The sequence below is a fragment of the Argiope bruennichi genome, chromosome 2, assembly GCF_947563725.1.
Source record: "Argiope bruennichi chromosome 2, qqArgBrue1.1, whole genome shotgun sequence".
NCBI classification, from domain to species: Eukaryota; Metazoa; Arthropoda; class Arachnida; order Araneae; family Araneidae; genus Argiope; species Argiope bruennichi.
The window spans coordinates 7,214,242-7,227,197 of NC_079152.1; the positions used below are offsets into that span (position 1 = coordinate 7,214,242).

The window sequence follows — 12,956 nt, forward strand, 5'->3', positions numbered from 1 at the left end:
ACATTTTCCTCCCTGATTGGAAACAAGGAAGGTTGAAATATCTCTATTTTTTAATTATTTTCCTGCTGAATTTAAGTGTTTTTTCGCAGATTCCCATTACAAACACTCCTTTATTTTTGGATTTTTATTGATTTAATGTGTTTTCCAATCTTAATCTAATCAAGGCTCAAATGAGAATGAATGGTATACAAATTATATCTCGGCCGTGTGATTTGAACTATAGAAGAAATGGTGCAATCGATGTTCACTAATATTTTATTGAATGACTTTTTGAAGATTCGCATTCTCTTTATCCATTGTCATTCACAAACGAAGTATCTGAAAAATAAAGCATTTGGCAAATAAGACGAAATGTGTCACAGGAGGCTGAACATATGGCATGAAGTATCGTTGATATAATCGGATCATGCCTAACTTTACAAATACACTCGAGATTCTACAATTTTCTACGAGATGGTAGCACTCGTAAGAAATCGTTATTTTATTAATCGACTAATTTAAAAATAATATAATACTGTAATGTCAGCTAGAACATACAAATGTACAAAATTTCAAATCTCTGTCGCATGAGGATGTGAAAAATCGAACACACCATTCAGTTTCTACAAACATGAAAGAAGCAAAGTGAATTGAAAGTGTTTAAAAGCAAGTTCTTTTTGTATAAATAAATTTATGAATAAATGGGAAATTTCTTACCTGCACTTAAACATCCAATGCTCCTAAAATTTGAAGGAATATATATCAACATTTTAATCATTTCTCAAATAAATTTAATAATTCCTAATTTTCTAATAAATTGCGAGTTTCAAATAATATTTACAATTCAATGGCAGTTTTTCCTAATTTCATAGTTTTCTTTTTGAATGGAATTAATTGATGTTAATTTTTTTTTTAATTTCTTGTCCACATTCTCTTATTATTATTATTATATTTTGATATGAGTAACATAAACTGATAATAGGAATAAATTATGATTCTTTATCTGATTCATGTAACAAAGTACTTATAATAATGGTTCGCGATGCTAAGTTCAATCATGTAAATTTATTACACTTACAAACAATTATAAATATTTGTTGTTTGCTTCAGATGAATAGGTTTGTTTTAATAATTAATTGTTTATAAATTGTCCTATTAGAATGAACACCATTGTTTTAAAAAACTTGTGAATGAAATTCTATTGGAGATAATTTATAATTTTCAGTTTCTTTTCTTTTCTTCTATGTCTATTTGCCCTTTTTGTCTTAATTTTTAGAAGGCCAATTTTAATATTTCAAGTTTGCTTACTTTTAATCCTTGCATCATTACATTATGATCACTAGATATTGTGTTCACCTATTTTGTTGAAATTTTAACCAAGTCTATATAAAAATCCTAATAGTTTCATAAGAACTTCATTAAGATATGAATCGTGGGCCAACAGCACAGCCAGAAATAAACATACATAGCAAATATGATTCACGCAGCGCATTTGACAATCGTATTTGATTCATACAGTGATGAATATGTTTAATAATAATTATTTCAGATCAATCACAATCTTTTTAAATGTAAGCGAGCACAGAACTTGTGTTTTCAACACTTAAAGGCGTAAACCCAGGGCCCGGTTTCGGGACCTTATTCCACCGAAGAACTGCCATGTAAACGGTTCTAGTGCACGTTAAATGCATCGAGGCTTTCAACTGTGTGATGCGGAAGTGCCAGCTCGGGTGCCGTCCTCTTCATCTAACCGCTGTTCAAAATTATGAGTTCCGTCTCAAAATAGCCCTACTGTTGTTTTAAAGTAGGATTTTAATGTACGTAATTAATCAGCAATTTTAAACCCTGCGCACACGCATGATTTGTGTCAGACCGAGAAAATGGGGAATTTATTATCGGTGTGAAGAACATTGTATGCAGTAGTTGCCGAACCTTACACTTTGGACAAGTATTTAAAAACACTTTTACAGAACATTTTACCCAGAGTTAGAAAATATGTATGGGCTTGGGAGCAGCCAGATATGGGCACATTTAACATTGAATTCCAGTTTAACATTGTATTTATAGAACGTTTACGAATTATTTTATTTATTCTTAAAAAATCAAGGACGTTAGTCTTAATTTTCTTCAAAATGAATAATTTTTAGAATGATGAATGTAAACATCAAGAAAGCTTCTGGTTCATTTCTAAATATTACTATAAAGGACTTTTAATTAATGAATATAACTCTAATTCGACATACATTTTAAATAGTACCGGGAAAAGGGATATTAGCATTCGCTAAAAAAAGTTTAAGATTTGCTCTTTAAACTATCCTTATTTGTTCCCTACAGTAAAATTGCATAAAAAAACATTAAAATTTACATTCGTAACCTGTAGCACTGGCAGTTGTAATTACTACATGGGAAATCATTTCTTGAAATACTTAAAAATTATCCTGAATAAAATTGAAGATTGTAACTATTATTACAAAATTATACTCAAGAAGTTCTGGATTTTCTAAAAGACATTATTAAACACAATACTTATGACTTTGAAAATTTGTACACAAATTTAACGCATGAAAAACTAATAAATATTGAATTCCTGCCTTAGGGTAATCCTTGAAAAAGTCTTCAGGCCAGACTCATCATTTCTTTCTTTTTTGTTCCATTTTCTCATTTAAACTTAATATTTATTTCTAATCCGATTAGATAAAGTAATTTGCGCTTGGTGTCGCAAAGTTCTAAGTGAACAGGTTCTATTTTCGGCTAAGGTTTGTCTGTTGATTTCAGGCAGCCCCCCCCCCCAAAAGGAAGGTGATATCGCCTTTAATGATTGCTATTTGATGAATATAATGAGGGACAATTTTTAAACGTTTTTTTTATCAATTTGTGAAATTTAGAATTCTGTGAAAACCTTTTTCATTATCGATAGAATAATGGCACTTACCTCCAACAACATCTCCGGCTACAAAAAAAAGAATATTAAATAGATCAAATATCTGTTATTATTATTTTAATTTTCTGCTTGCAAACACTTTATTTTTTAATGATAAATTCGTTAATAAGAGGTCATTTGTCAAAAAGTGTGATGCATCTTCTTATGAAATGCCGCTTCTCGACTGATTTCGAACGAATCCGTTTTATTAATATTTCCCCCTGTTATCCGGAAATGTAGCAAGTATTCGGAAGAATTTGTAATTTTAACTAAGCAGAATAAGTTTAGCGCACATTCATGAAATTCAAAATTATTGCAATTGAAATAGGATTCGGCTATCTCTAAAACATTACATTTTCTAGAGTGAAACGGGATTTCATGAGAATTTCTTCTTTGGGCCAGTCCAAAAACATTTGTAACGCTACAAAAACTTGATAAAGTATGCCTTTGTCTAATTCATTGTATACGCGTTTTGAACGCATTCAATTAATTCATCAATCGTATCTGACCACTGAAGTATTTTATTGCACACATTACTTGGAACTATAACATCCTAGATCCAGAGCAGAATGGCCGTTGCCTAGTGGTGAGGCCTCAACTTTGGGACTAGAAGGTTTAAGGTGGAGACCTGATTTCACCGTGTAAGCAGGTCTGATACGCGGATTTATGTTCGTCGAGGTCAAATGACCTCCCGCTCGTATGGCGCAGAAATTTGGAGAAGGGATGCAAGCTCAGACGGCATCCTCGTCATCTGGCTGTGATTCAAAATGACGAGGTTCGTCCTAAAGTAATCTTAGAGTTGCCTTGAAACGGGATGTTACTGTAACTGAACTAAAACTAAAAAATCTAGATCCAGAGCATTTAAATAGTGTTGATGCGTTGTAAACTGGATTAGGCCAGACATCTATGAAACCTTCAGCTAAAGATCTCCGTCATTATCGTAGAAAATCAGATTTTGAATGGACCTGTTGTACACATGTTTTATGATTAACGGGAAATTTAAACTTGATTCTTAGAAATAGCTTCTGGAAGATTATTTTCTCATATTCCGCTGCGTTTATGGACTCCATATTTTTGGTAACAAATATTCCTTTACATTCATTTTTCGATTGTTTTTAGCTTGTTCTTGATAAACAAAAGGTCATATTTCAACTTTTCCATTAAAAAATATTCCTGATGTGTATCTTAGTATAGCAGTCATACAAATCGCTTTAATAATATTTTTTTTTTGTTTTTGCAAGTTTTTTTCTTCGTCCAATATCATGTTATAAGGTTTGGTTCGAGTTATATAAAATTATTTTTGTCAATATGAATATAATCATAACAGTTTTTAAAATAATCTTTTGGTTTGATTTGTGATAAGCAAAACTGCACTCCTTCGAAATTACTTTTCTCTTTTAGAAAGAGTTTGACAGTGGAAGGTGTATGCATAAAATGATTTCGTTGCTTCAAGTATCAGAAAATGTAGGCCTAGGAGTATGAATAACGAAACCGACCATGAACTGATTTTCGGTTCTTAAATGGGTTACAGCCAAATTTTCTGAATAATTCCACATTTATGTATATTCAGACTTTTCCACTGTTGTACTGTTTTTCGCCGCATTCTAAATTCTAACCATCAGGAAGGGTCTTCTTCCCAAAATGTTCTCGCATACTCTGCAATGAGGATGAATTCTTGATTTCGAACGCATTTCTGCTGACCGATCGAAACCAAAATCCGACACAAAACGACAACTGCAGTCTTAACATCCCGTATCGAATTTGACATACTTAAATTATTGCTTCTTGGGTTTACATGCTTCTGAAAGTACAGACCGACACATGGTCAACCCCTTGTTAGATTTGGTTCAAAATTTAATAAGTGTCTATATTATAGATGTTAAATCCATAGCTATGTAGCTCTCTCCCTTTTATAGTTACTATTTTATTTTATATATGAGCAGCACATTTTTTATGAGCGAAATTCGCACAAAATATGATAGAAATATACAAATAGGGTATAAAGACTGTTACCAAATTTCATCCGTCTAGCTCAATGCTTTTTGAATTATCCTTATTACAGACAGATGGATATAATGCCAAAAATATGTTTTTTGAACTCGGGGAGTTCAATTAAAACGTGGCGACTTTTCAAAATTTCGAGCTTGAATTTTTTGACAATTACAATATTTCTGCTCACTGCATGTACGAGAAAATAAAAACAGCCAAATTTCTTCATTCAAATGCAGCTGCAACTTTATAAATAGCATCGTGTTCTGGCTTTTGATCTTTCTCCAGTTGCAATAATCTTTGCAATACAGTATTGCACTCGCTACCAGTCAGTTGCTTTATTGTGACCCACACAATATCAACTTTCTATATATATATATAGTTGCTGAGTTGCTTTATTTTACACAAATATATTGTATTTATTGTAATAAAAGTTTTTGACTTTGTGAAAAAAGAATAGAATTTATTTTCCTCAAATTGCCACAATTGCGATTTTTGTTTGCTAGTTACGGTTTGGCAACTTAATAATTTCAATGTTTTTTAAATATATGCCATATTTTCGGTTATTAATTCGAATAAAGAAATGAATTTGAAATAAAAACTGAAAGCAAATGTTGGTAGTCGGAAGTAAATGGTTCATTGGGATATTTTAATTTAGCTGACCCAAAGTTCCTTGAAATTATGGAAAGTTAAAGAATAAGTTGGAAGTGAATGGGCCTTTTCTGAAACTATATTTAGAATATATTTTATTATAATTTAGATTACTAAACTCGAATGACAGAAGTAGAGCTCTCGGTTTTTACTAATTGTAAATTTAGGCATTTTGTGATCTCAGTCAGCGCACAGTATGAGGCCTTTTGACCCTTTAATAAGCGTTAAGTTTAATTTCCTACAGTAAAAACATTTTCTCTTTTTACATATTAATGATTTATTAACTTTTTTCCCCGTTGTTTTAGTAACTCGTACTTAGAAACTTAAGAAAATAAATGCATATATTAATTTTTGTTATGTATAATATAATGACTAAAAAAAAAAGGCTGAATTCATAAAATTGTTAAAAAATTAATTCTTGCTATTTGCAAAATATTTCTTTACTTGGAAATAAAAGCAATTAGCTATTCTGATAAATTATAAAGAACTAATAAAGTACAAACAAATATAGCATGGAAAATTATTTTATAAGAGGAAAATAATGTAACGAAAGTCAATAATTAATATACACATATTGCAGATCTAATATCTTATATTGCAAAAAAAAAAAAAAAAAAAAAAAAAATCTTAATCTATTTATGTGACAACTAAGCGGCTTCCTCGCCCCGCCCTTCACTTAATAAAGGAGGGTTCATTGACAATTTCTGATTGGGTAGCTACTTAATATGCCAGTCGGAAATCCGCCAGTGAAAGCAAAGAATTCAAGCTCGCTTCAACTGCACTAATAATACGCCATCTTTTGACTCATGAGGAGACTTGAATCGATATTAATGAAAAATCCATTTTGTAAATAAAATGATTAGGAAGATAAAAATAATAATAAATGGTAAGAATGGAAATGAATGGCTAGATTTTTTTCCCTTCTTTTCTAAATGTCATTTCATTTCCATAAATAAATGAGATTCAATGAATCTGACGAGGAAGAAAGAATTTCATAATGATTTACTCACCTCCTCCCAAGATGCCTAGATGGAGGAATTTAAAAAATGTGTATTACTGATAATAGTATTATAAAATACTTCTAATTTTATGAAATAAACAATTTTCTAAATGGATTATTGAATTTTTAGATATAGTTTTGAGTGATTAGAACTTACTTCTTTATTAAAAATTTTAAAATTTGCTTATTTAATATATCGTTTAGAAATAGTGAATAAAAAAACGACTGAAAATTTTTAAGAAGAGATACGAGAAAGTAAACAATCCTTTTAAAATTATATTCACTTCTTGTCGTTTGTTTGGTGTTTTTAAACTTCCAGTGACAGAAATAGAAAGCAATTAAATTCCGCTTTTTTTATTCGAAATCTCTTATTCCATCGGTTCCTGCTATCTTTCTATTGGAATCCATATATATGAAAAACCAGTGCGAGTGTTCTCCCCTCCACTTTCTTATATATTTACACCATGTAATGCATTTAGTGGTCATTCATAGAATAACGAAGATAGCCGAGCACCTATTTTCAGAAATTCTCCTTCCAGCGCTTGGGTCCAGCATTTATTGCAGGTCCATCATGTTATTGACGCATCCTTATTATTCTCAAAGACATTGTATGTTAAAGTTAACTTGTTCACAAATAGGCTTATCGTCAGACGACTAAACATTTGGCAGACTGAATCTGCAATTCGATATGTTCTGATTGTCGTCGCGATCTACTATTTATGATGCCTTGCGATAGTTGAAAGGAACAAATAAATAGTGTCAAGATCACACATTCGCTGTTACTGGAATATTCTGGATATGCGTGGTAAATGAATATAATGCAGCTTGATTTTAAAATTATATTCTAATGTCTATAACATATACTGTTTTAGAGAAACTCTTACAATTCGTAAAAGTGCGGTTATAAAGTATACAAAAAATCGTTAAAGAAACAATATAAATTGTGTGTTACAAAAGTGTGATAGTAAAAATCATAAAAGAGTTCGAAAGCACCAAACGATACTCTCTAGATTTATTTGTGGTGCAAGATTCGTTTATTAAAAGCAAGAAACCAAATGATAAATGAGCAGCGCCATCTGAAGATGACGTCCCTTCATACAGCACTAATAGTAAAATAGTATTCGAAATTCCTCTCCACGCTTGTTTCTTTTACGGTGTTGCCATGAAGAGAGGACAGAAAGATTTTGTCCAAAAGTTTACAGATAGCTGCAATCATGTTGTTGAAAATACATTATAATAAATATTATCCGTCTCGTTCCTTGAGTGACTTGATTTCAAAAAGGATGGATTCGAGGAGCTCTCTATTTTCATCCTAATTTCTTGGTCAAATGATTTCAATTATTACTGTATTTTCTACATTCACGAATAAGGAAAGGTTATCAATATATTGGCTTTATTATATCCACTGTGAACTATTAGAGCGCATCTTAAAATAAGGTTCATTCCCTTTAAAAATTTTATTTTTAACAAAATTATCGAAAGAAGTAAAAAAAAAAAAAAAACTGTCACATTTTAGCATTCAGCATTTGAACATTTTAGAGATGGATAGTTATCCTATGTTAGACACTAAAATAAAACGCAAACACACTTAGAGTGCAATGGAGCGATTGACACAGTTTGACCCTGAAACAACTATCAAGAACTGACAATTTCCAACAGAAAGTATGTTTAATGAGGTATCAACTTACCTTGGACCAACTCGCCAACTGTGAAAGGAACAAAAATCTATTAGTTGTGTAATGCGTCAATTGAATAACGCAGATATTTTTCACTGCTTGTAACGGGCATTCAACTTAATCCGGGTTTACACTTGGCCAATTATAAGACGCCCAGTAGGCAGCGCATGCGTAGAAAGGCTGAAAAATCTGTTCAATCGATGGAAAGTAATTGTCCCGAAGGGACAACATGCCACTATATTGTATTTTTTTTAATTTTTTATTTTACCGTGTTCTTTTGTGTAAATATTCATCATTTTAATACGATACGAAAAATTCAGGGATGCCAAAACGACAATTTATATCCAAGCATGAATTGCCTGAATCTAGCTTATGAAATTGTGGCAAACATAAGTCAGTCCTTTTCTGCACATGCACTGCCTACTGACAGAGTGTAAACGGCATAAGTGAATGAAATAGTGTTTTAGCATGCAGTTTGCTTTCTGACGAGCAGTCTAGCTATGTGTCTCATTTCAGTGTGTTGAATCCGAAATTCGATGTACTATTCTACTATTCTAATGATTAAAAAAAAAAAAAAACATTATAAATTGCTATCAACATCTTTTTATAAAATGTGTTTAAAATAATTTTCAAAAATTGTTTAAAAACAGAAAAATATAAGTAAAAAGAGTGCAATTGGAAATACAATCATCAAAGGATACATTTTTGAATTTTAAAATGATGTATGATTAATTTTTGTGCTGCAATATTCTTTGATGTTACTAGAGAAAAATTCCTTCAATTTCCTCAATTTTTATTTCATTAAAATTCTAATTATTTTTTTTTTTTAAGTCGCTTTGAGGTGTATATTTCCCTCTTGTCATGTTTGGTCGCCAACGATGTGCTTCGTGCACGGTGTTGGGATGGAGTGCCGTAATGAATGTCATGTTTGGTGAAACGATCTGACTCAAAGAGCACCAAGAGACACAGGTTCATCTTTAATAGTAGCAGAGAATTATCCTATAATTCGTAACACTTATTAAATAACAATAATTGTATTCCCATTAAGAAGTCGTTTATCATCTACAGATAGAATAATGAAATAAATTTTGTTTTCATTTGGAAAATCCTATTGATTACGCCTAAATCTGAACTCAGTTTTTCAATTAGGAGGATTGAAGTCTAGTTTGGGATAGAGAAGATGCATTTACAATTATTTTAAACAATAGCGGCTCGTGAATTGTAGGATTGTAGGCATGAGTACGTTGCAGCCTATACTGAATTGCACAATTGACCTTTCACCATAACTTATTAACAATAAATAATATATATCTAATCGCACTCATTTTAAATAGTTTAACCATTAGTCAATAAACGATATCAAATCGGATTTTTGACTTAATACTTATAAATGACTGAATGTTTAATAAAGTAACCGTCAATAAACAACTACTCGTTTTTTTAATTAATTATAACTTGTTTACTTGTTTCTAGTGTCACTCGTAGTGAATAAGTTGCTGTTTTTCCATCAGCCGCTGCCCTTTTGCAAGAAACGAAAGTGCTTTGAGCAACAGCAAAAATAGGTCATGTTAGAAATCGTAACACTTATGAATAAATTGTCACGTTTTTGGAAGTGAAAAGTCGTAGTATTTTCCTCGGTTATTGAGAGCATTAAAAGGAACAGCAGATTGTTCTTGGACTTGAATATCACGCGCGAAATTAAATTAAGTAATGGTTATAATATGCTGAATAAAGGACACTGGAAACATTAAGCAGTTGCAAGTTCTTCCTTTTCTCTGATTTCATCGCCTGAGTTGCCACTGGTCAAGAAAAAAAGAAGGCCTACTTACTTCCTTTAAACAATTCTGTGAAATAAAAGAAAAATAAATGAATATAAATAGACATAATGTTTCAAACGCACATTCATTACAGATTTTCAAAAATTCCCCCAAAACTAATTTTTGATTCAAGTTATTGATAATTTTTAAAGAATTTTACAAAATTTGATTAAATATTGCTAGTGGAGAATTGAAGTCAAATAAATAAAAAAATATAAATTATTTAAAATATTTTTATTTAATACGTATGGTAACAAAATAGGTAAAATGATTTTTCTAAGTATAAATTTGATAAACAAAATTGGTTAAAATAATTTTTTTAAGTACAAAATTAATAAAAATATTGATAAAATAATTTTTTGAGGTATGGAAATAGAGGTTTAAATTGATAAAAAAAAATTCATATTTAAGGAATTGTTAGTAATTCCCAAATATTATTAAGGAAATTAATGTCAAGGAATTCTTAATGACGAAACATTACTAAAACCTTCACGATATTGAACATTGAAAAAAATCTGTTGTATTGTTTGGATTTCTAGGGTGTTTATAAATTTTATTTTTATTTATATAGACTATAATTTCAATACTCTTATAAAATTATGTAAATAACGTTTAAAACATATCTTGTTGAAGCAATATTCTTCTATCTTATTCTAATGTGTATCAATCAAGTAAAAAAAAAAAAAATTAAAATGTATTACTTACTCCCATCTATTAATGAAAAAAATATATTATTAGAAAGTATTAAAATATTAAATGCATTTACAATAAAAAATACTTAGTTATTAATTTTGCTAAGGAGCTGAATATGTACTTATAAAAGGAAGTGATTGTGCGCATTTTCTAGATGAATCTTTGAACCTTACAGGACACAAGCAGTCATTATGATGACTTTATCTTGATTCCGGAATTTTAAAATTCGTTGTAGAATTTTTTATTTAATATTTTGCTTTATTTCGGATTATTTTTTGATATATTTATCTGCAGTATGGTTTCTAATCTAACTTATATTATTCGTAGTATATCTAATGTTTGAAAAAAAAATTAGTGCGTGAAAGAATAGAACAAACAATTGTCGTTCTAATAAATTTGTTCTGTCTAATAAATTTCTTATCATCTAAATTAATTTACTTAGTTTTGAGAATTTGTTTAAAATGCTGTCAATTTTCCCTAAAATTAAAAAAAAAAATGAAAAATCAGTGCAGCAAACTTTTAAATTCTTCGACCACATTTTTGAGTAATAAAATTTGAAGTGAACAATTTTTTTCCTTATTTTAAAGAAGAAAGATAGAAATGGCTTTTTTTTTTCAAATGATTTTTAAGACAATATTTATTTGAGAAGTTCCCATTTTTCTTTTCTCAGATCCTCGGTATATTTTTTCTTCTCTGGACTATTATGGACTTGGAGTGCTACAAGACTCTTGACTTGGCATGGATTTTCCTAAATGTAATCCCCTTTCTTTTGCAGAATGTTTAAGTAGAACTGACATTTTCAGGCGAATGTGTATGGGATTACCACGACATGGCACTTTTCTGTGAACTTGAGCCCGGACATTGAGCAAAGTTTAAATATCACCCACAAATTCATCACACTGCACACGATGCTTTAGGAAAAACATTATTTGAATGCGCATTTTCAGATCATCTACTAAAATGCATACTTACCATAGTCTCCTTTGTTAACTAAATAAAAAAGGGAATTGAGCACATTTTAAATGAGAAACATTTCATTCAGTAAAAAATAATAGTAATATCAAAAATAAAAACCAGCGGGAATAGTCTTCCCAAAACTTTCTCGCATATTCTCTAATAAAGGTATTATATCAGAGAAAGAACGTCTTCTGTTGGAATTTCTGGCTTAACCATAATATGATGTAACCTTTTTGTGCATGCACGCAAGTGACGTCAGAAAAAAAATCCCATGATCCCACAGTAACAGAAGTAAGTTTCTGTTTCAGTTTGTTTCGTGAAATGTGTAAAAACTGAATAAAGGGTGTAGGCCTTGTAGATATCAGAATATTAGGATTCGTGCGCTTGAAAATATGTAAACAATCTTTGTATATAATCATCTGTGCCTATGTCCTCGTCTAGAAAATAAAAAAAAATATGAAAAAAAAGAGAGAATGCTTGGATTAATGATTTTGATGTTTATGTGAACTAATTCATGCTGGAATACCTCAGTTCTGATTTTGGGATTCCCGAAAAGACAGGCAAAAGTGAATTTTCTCTAACATTTCGATATTTTTGAATTTGGGGCCTATTAATCCCACAACCTTGCTTGGTGTGATTACGAGCCATTAACTTTTAACGTGACTTTAGTATTTTTACTGAATCTATCGTGCGATGAATCCCTGGGATGTGGTTAACCGCATCCAAAAATCGATTTTGTTTAAGGTACGCTCATTTTTATTACAGATTAAAACCAAAATTTGACGCAGAACTGCAGTTACAGTCACAGAATCCCGTGCCGAATGGATACATTTCATTTCATTGATAAATTTGTGTTTTAGATTTTACATGTTTCTGAAAGAATGGATCGACAGACGGCTGAACACCTGGGATTTGGCTCAAATCTAACAAGTATTTCATGCGATAAAACGTATTGGTAATATCAAAAATAAAAATCAGGGAGAATGGCTTTAATAGATATCTGCACTATAAATGTTAAATTTGTGTACAGAATTTTATACATCTAGTTCTCTTCATATTGTTGTTAGTTCATTTGCATTAACTTCAATTCGTTCAGCCGGGTAGACAATCTTCCTCTCAACGGAATTGGCTCAAAATTTGACAGAAATCTATAAATTTTATGCACCAAAATTGATGCGTTTGGCTCAAAATTATATTGAGTTTTCTTTGTCACAGACATAATGCCAAAACTGTGTTTTTCGAACTTAGGGAAGTCACAAATGTGTAGTTCCCTC

General features: G+C 30.7%; 1 long non-coding RNA gene across 1 annotated transcript; it reads right to left on the bottom strand.

Annotated features, from left to right (window-relative positions):
• Nucleotides 1–109: 109 nt before the first annotated feature.
• LOC129961814 (uncharacterized) lies at nucleotides 110–8,245 on the bottom strand. Its single transcript, XR_008783831.1, has 5 exons — nucleotides 8,228–8,245; nucleotides 6,550–6,564; nucleotides 2,912–2,929; nucleotides 697–719; nucleotides 110–318 (listed from the first exon to the last, which is right to left on the bottom strand). It is a non-coding gene; the product is annotated as an uncharacterized LOC129961814 (long non-coding RNA).
• Between the last annotated feature and the right edge of the window lie 4,711 nt (nucleotides 8,246–12,956).